General features: G+C 42.4%; 1 non-coding gene across 1 annotated transcript; it reads right to left on the bottom strand.

Moving 5' to 3' along the window:
* Positions 1 to 376: 376 nt before the first annotated feature.
* LOC130952988 (small nucleolar RNA R71) lies at positions 377 to 484 on the bottom strand. Its single transcript, XR_009075161.1, has one exon. It is a non-coding gene; the product is annotated as a small nucleolar RNA R71 (small nucleolar RNA).
* Between the last annotated feature and the right edge of the window lie 5,516 nt (positions 485 to 6,000).

Here is a 6,000-nt window from a genome sequence, read left to right as displayed (position 1 = left end):
CAATGCAAGGAAGGTGCTGGGTGACTTTACTGCACCTACTCCTGATTTTTATGGGAGAAGCATCTCTATCCCTGCCATTGGAGCAAACAACTTTGAGCTTAAGCCTCAATTAGTTTCTCTAATGCAACAGAATTGCAAGTTCCATGGACTTCCAATGGAAGATCCTCATCAGTTCTTAGCTGAATTCTTGCAAATCTGTGACACAGTCAAGACTAATGGGGTTAACCCTGAAGTCTATAGACTGATGCTATTCCCTTTTGCTGTAAGAGACAGAGCTAGAATATGGTTGGATTCTCAACCTAAAGAAAGCCTGGACTCTTGGGAAAAGCTAGTCAATGCCTTCTTGGTAAAGTTCTTTCCACCACAAAGATGGAGTAAGCTTAGAGTGGAAGTCCAAACCTTCAGACAGAAGGATGGAGAATCCCTCTATGAAGCTTGGGAAAGATACAAACAATTAATCAGAAGATGTCCTTCAGACATGCTTTCTGAATGGAGCATCATAGGTATTTTCTATGATGGTCTCTCTGAACTATCTAAGATGTCCTTGGATAGCTCTGCTGGAGGATCTCTTCATTTGAAGAAGACGCCTGCAGAAGCTCAAGAATTGATTGAAATGGTTGCAAATAACCAATTCATGTACACTTCTGAAAGGAATCCTGTGAACAATGGGACTAGTCAGAAGAAAGGAGTTCTTGAGATTGACACTCTGAATGCCATATTGGCTCAGAACAAGATATTGACTCAACAAGTCAATTTGATCTCTCAAAGTCTGTCTGGAATGCAAAATGCACCAAACAGTACTAAGGATGCTTCATCTGAGGAAGAAGCTTATGATCCTGAGAACCCTTCCATGGAAGAGGTGAACTACCTAGGAGAACCCTATGGAAACACCTATAATTCTTCATGGAGAAATCACCCCAATTTCTCATGGAAGAATCAAGAGAGACCTCAACAAGGTTTCAATAATAATAATGGTGGAAGAAACAGGCTTAGCAATGGCAAGCCTTTTCCATCATCTTCTCAGCAACAGACAGAGAGTTCTAAGCAGAGTACTTCTGACTTAGCAACAATGGTCTCTGATCTAATAAAGACCACGCAAAGTTTCATGAATGAAACAAGGTCCTCCATCAGAAATTTGGAAGGACAAGTGGGTCAGCTGAGCAAGAAAGTTACTGAACTCCCTCCTAGTACTCTCCCAAGCAATACAGAAGAAAATCCAAAAGGAGAGTGCAAAGCCATAACCATGGCCGAATGTGGAGAGGAAAGAGAGGAGGAGGACGCCACTGAGGAAGACCTCAGTGGGCGTGTACCAACCTCCTCTGAGTTCCAATGGGAATCTGAGCCTCAAAATGAGACCATAGAGATTCCATTGGACTTACTTCTGCCATTCATGAGCTCTGATGAGTATTCTTCCTCTGAAGAGGATGAGTATGTCACTGAAGAGCTAGTTGCTAAGTACCTTGGAGCAATCATGAAGCTAAATGACAAGTTATTTGGAAATAAGACTTGGGAGGATGAACCCCCCTTGCTCACCAAAGAACTGGATGACTTGTCTAGGCAGAAACTGCCTCAAAAGAGGCAGGATCCTGGGAAGTTTTCTATACCTTGTACCATAGGCACCATGACCTTCAAGAAGGCCTTGTGTGACTTAGGGTCAAGTATAAACCTCATGCCCCTCTCTGTAATGGAGAAATTAGGGATCTTTGAGGTGCAAGCTGCAAGAATCTCATTAGAGATGGCAGACAATTCAAGAAAACAAGCTCATGGACTTGTAGAGAATGTTTTGGTGAAGATTGAAGACCATTACATCCCTACTGATTTCATAGTCCTAGAGACTGGGAAGTGCATGGATGAATCCATCATCCTTGGCAGACCCTTCCTAGCCACAGCAAAGGCTGTGATTGATGTTGATAGAGGAGAGTTGATCATTCAAGTGAATGAAGAATCCTTGGTGTTTAAAGCCCAAGGACATCCCTCTATCATCATGGAGAGGAAGCATGAAGAGCTTCTCTCAAAACAGAGCCAAGCAGAGCCCCCACAGTCAAACTCTAAGTTTGGTGTTGGGAGGCCACAACCAAACTCTAAGTTTGGTGTTGAACCCCCACATTCAAACTCTAAGTTTGGTGTTGGGAGGTTCCAACACGGTTCTGAGCATTTCTGAGGCTCCATGAGAGTCCTCTGTCAAGCTAATGACATTAAAGAAGCGCTTGTTGGGAGGCAACCCAATGTTTTATAATTAACTATTTTCTTTTGTTATTTTATTTTTTTTTGTAGGTTGATGATCATAAGAAGTCACAAAAACAATGAAAAAAGCAAAAACAGAATGAAAAACAGGAAGAAAAACAGCACACCCTGGAGGAGAAGGAGCTGGCGTTCAAACGCCAGTAATGCTAGCTGTTGGGCGTTTAACGCCCAGTCTGGCACCATTCTGGGCGTTTAACGCCAGAAAGGGGCACCAGACTGGCGTTAAACGCCAGTAAAGGGCAACAACCTGGCGTTAAACGCCAGGAATGGGCACCAGCCCGGCGTTTAACGCCAGAAATAGCTCAAAACGTGATTTTGAGCAACATTTGGTGCAGGGATGACTTTTCCTTGACACCACAGGATCTGTGGACCCCACAGGACCCTACCATCACTCTCTCTCTTCTTCCCCCATTCACCAATCACCTCAATACCTCTTCCCCAAAAACCCTTCACCTATCAAATCCCATCTTTCTCTTCACCACTCACATCCATCCTTCATAAATCCCCACCAACCTCACCCTTTAAATTCAAACCACTTTAATGGCCGAACCATTCCCACCCCTCTCTCCTATAAATTCAAACCACTTCATAAATCCCATCTTTCCCTCCCAAACCCACCCATAATGGCCGAACCATTCCCACCCCTCTCTCCTATAAATACCCTTCTTCACCCCTTCATTTTCACACAACCTAAACACCCTTTCTTACCCTTCTTGGCCGAACACACCACCTTCCCCCTCTTCCTCATTTCTTATTCTTCTACTCTCTTCTTTCTTCTTTTGCTCGAGGACGAGCAAACATTTTAAGTTTGGTGTGGTAAAAGCGTTGCTTTTTCGTTTTTCCATAACCATTTATGGCATCCAAGGCCGGAGAAACCTCTAGAAAGAGGAAAGGGAAGGCAAAGGCTTCCACCTCCGAGTCATGGGAGATGGATAGATTCCTCTCAAGGGTGCATCAAGACCACTTCTATGAAGTTGTGGCCTTGAAGAAGGTGACCCCCGAGGTCCCCTTTTCACTCAAAAAGGGTGAATATCCGGAGATCCGCCATGAGATCCGAAGAAGAGGTTGGGAAGTACTTACCAACCCCATTCAACAAGTCGGAATCTTGATGGTTCAAGAGTTCTATGCCAATGCATGGATCACCAAGAACCATGACCAAAGTGTGAACCCGAATCCAAAGAATTATCTCACTATGGTTCGGGGGAAATACTTTGATTTTAGTCCGGAGAGTGTGAGGGTGGCGTTCAACTTGCCTATGATGCAAGGAGATGAGCACTCTTACACTAGAAGGGTCAACTTTGATCAAAGGTTGGACCAAGTCCTCACAACCATATGTGAAGAGGGCGCACAATGGAAGCAAGATTCAAGAGGAAAGCCGGTTCAATTGAGAAAGCATGACCTCAAGCCCGTGGCTAGAGGATGGTTAGAGTTCATACAACGCTCAATCATTCCCACTAGCAACCGGTCCGAAGTTACCATAGACCTGGCCATCATGATCCATAGCATCATGATTGGAGAAGAAATAGAAGTTCATGAGGTTATAGCCCAAGAACTCTACAAGGTGGCGGACAAGACCTCCACTTTGGCAAGGTTAGCCTTTCCTCATCTCATCTGTCACCTCTGTTATTCAGTTGGAGTTGACATAGAGGGAGATACCCCCATTGATGAGGACAAGCCCATCACCAAGAAAAGGATGGAGTACACAAGAGACCCCTCTCACCAAGAGATCCCTGAGATTCCTCAAGGGATGCACTCTCCTCCACAAAACTATTGGGAGCAACTAAACACCTCCCTAGGAGAATTGAGTTCCAACATGGGACAACTAAGGGTGGAGCATCAAGAGCACTCCCTCATCCTCCATGAAATTAGAGAAGACCAAAGAATCATGAGGGAGGAGCAACAAAGACAAGGAAGAGACATTGAGGAGCTCAAACACTCCATAGGATCTTCAAGAGCAAGAAAGAGCCGCCATCACTAAGGTGGACCCGTTCCTTGATTTCCTTGTTCTTTATTCTTCTGTTTTTCGAATTTTATGCTTTATGTTATCCATGTTTGTGTCTTGTGATCATTAGTGTCTTAGTGTCTATGCCTTAAAGTTATGAATGTCCTATGAATCCATCACCTTTCTTGAAAAAAAAAATTGTTCTTAATTGAAAAGGAGAAGAATTGCATGAATTCTGAATTTTATAATAGTTTAATTATTTTGATGTGGTGGCAACACTTTTGTTCTCTGAATGTATGCTTGAACAGTGCATATGTCTTTTGAATTTGTGGTTCATGAATGTTGGCTCTTGAAAGAATGATGAAAAAGGAGACATGTTACTGAGGATCTGAAAAATCATTAAAAATGATTCTTGAAGCAAGAAAAAGCAGTGAATACAAAAAAAAAGGGAGAAAAAGCAAACGAAAAAAAAAATCGAAAGAAAAAAAAAGAAAGAAATAAAGTTGTGATCCAAGGCAATAAGAGTGTGCTTAAGAACCCTGGACACCTATAATTGGGGACTTTAGCAAAGCTGAGTCACAATCTGAAAAGGTTCACCCAATTATGTGTCTGTGGCATGTATGTATCCGGTGGTAATACTGGAAGACAGAGTGCTTTGGGCCACAGCCAAGACTCAATAAAGTAGCTGTGTTCAAGAATCATCATACTTAACTAGGAGAATCAATAACACTATCTGGATTCTGAGTTCCTAAAGAAGCCAATCATTCTGAGTTCCAAAGGATAAAGTGAGATGCCAAAACTATTCAGAGGCAAAAAGCTAAAAGCCCCGCTCATCTAATTAATGCTGATCTTCATAGATGTTTTTGGAGTTCATTGCATATTCTCTTCTTTTTATCTTATTTGATTTTCAGTTGCTTGGGGACAAGCAACAATTTAAGTTTGGTGTTGTGATGAGCGGATAATTTGTATGCTTTTTGGTATTGTTTTTAGTATGTTTTTGGTAGTTTTAGTTGAGTTTTTATTATATTTTTATTAGTTTTTAATTAGAATTCACTTTTCTGGACTTTACTATGAGTTTGTGTGTTTTTCTGTGATTTCAGGTATTTTCTGGCTGAAATTGAGGGACCTGAGCAAAAATCTGATCCAGAGACTCAAAAGGACTGCAGATGCTGTTGGATTTTGACCTCCCTGCACTCGAAGTGGATTTTCTGGAGCTACAGAAACCCAATTGGCGCGCTCTCAACGGCGTTGGAAAGTAGACATCCTGGGCTTTCCAGCAATATATAATAGTCCATACTTTGCCCAAGATTTGATGGCCCAAACCGGCGTTCAAAGTCACCCCAAGAAATTCCAGCGTTAAACGCCGGAACTGGCACCTGATTGGGAGTTAAACGCCCAAACTGGCACTAAAGCTGGCGTTTAACTCCAAGGAGAGTCTCTACACGAAAAAAGCTTCATTGCTCAGCCCAAGCACACACCAAGTGGGCCCGAAAGTGGATTTTTATGTCATTTACTCATCTTTGTACACCTTAGGCTACTAGTTATCTATAAGTAGGACATTTTACTATTGTATAGATATTTTTGATCATGTTTTTATGATTGAACCCTCTTTGGGAGGCTGGCCATTCGGCCATGCCTAGACCTTGTTCTTATGTATTTTCAACGGTGGAGTTTCTACACACCATAGATTAAGGTGTGAAGCTCTGCTGTACCTCGAGTATTAATGCAATTACTATTGTTCTTCCATTCAATTCCGCTTGTTCTTTTACCAAGATATCACTTGTTCTTCAACATGATGAAGGTGATGATTGACG

Source organism: Arachis stenosperma, chromosome 9 (genome assembly GCF_014773155.1).
Source record: "Arachis stenosperma cultivar V10309 chromosome 9, arast.V10309.gnm1.PFL2, whole genome shotgun sequence".
NCBI classification, from domain to species: Eukaryota; Viridiplantae; Streptophyta; class Magnoliopsida; order Fabales; family Fabaceae; genus Arachis; species Arachis stenosperma.
The sequence above is the reverse complement of the archived record's forward strand: the minus strand, read 5'-3'. Positions and strand labels throughout refer to the sequence as shown.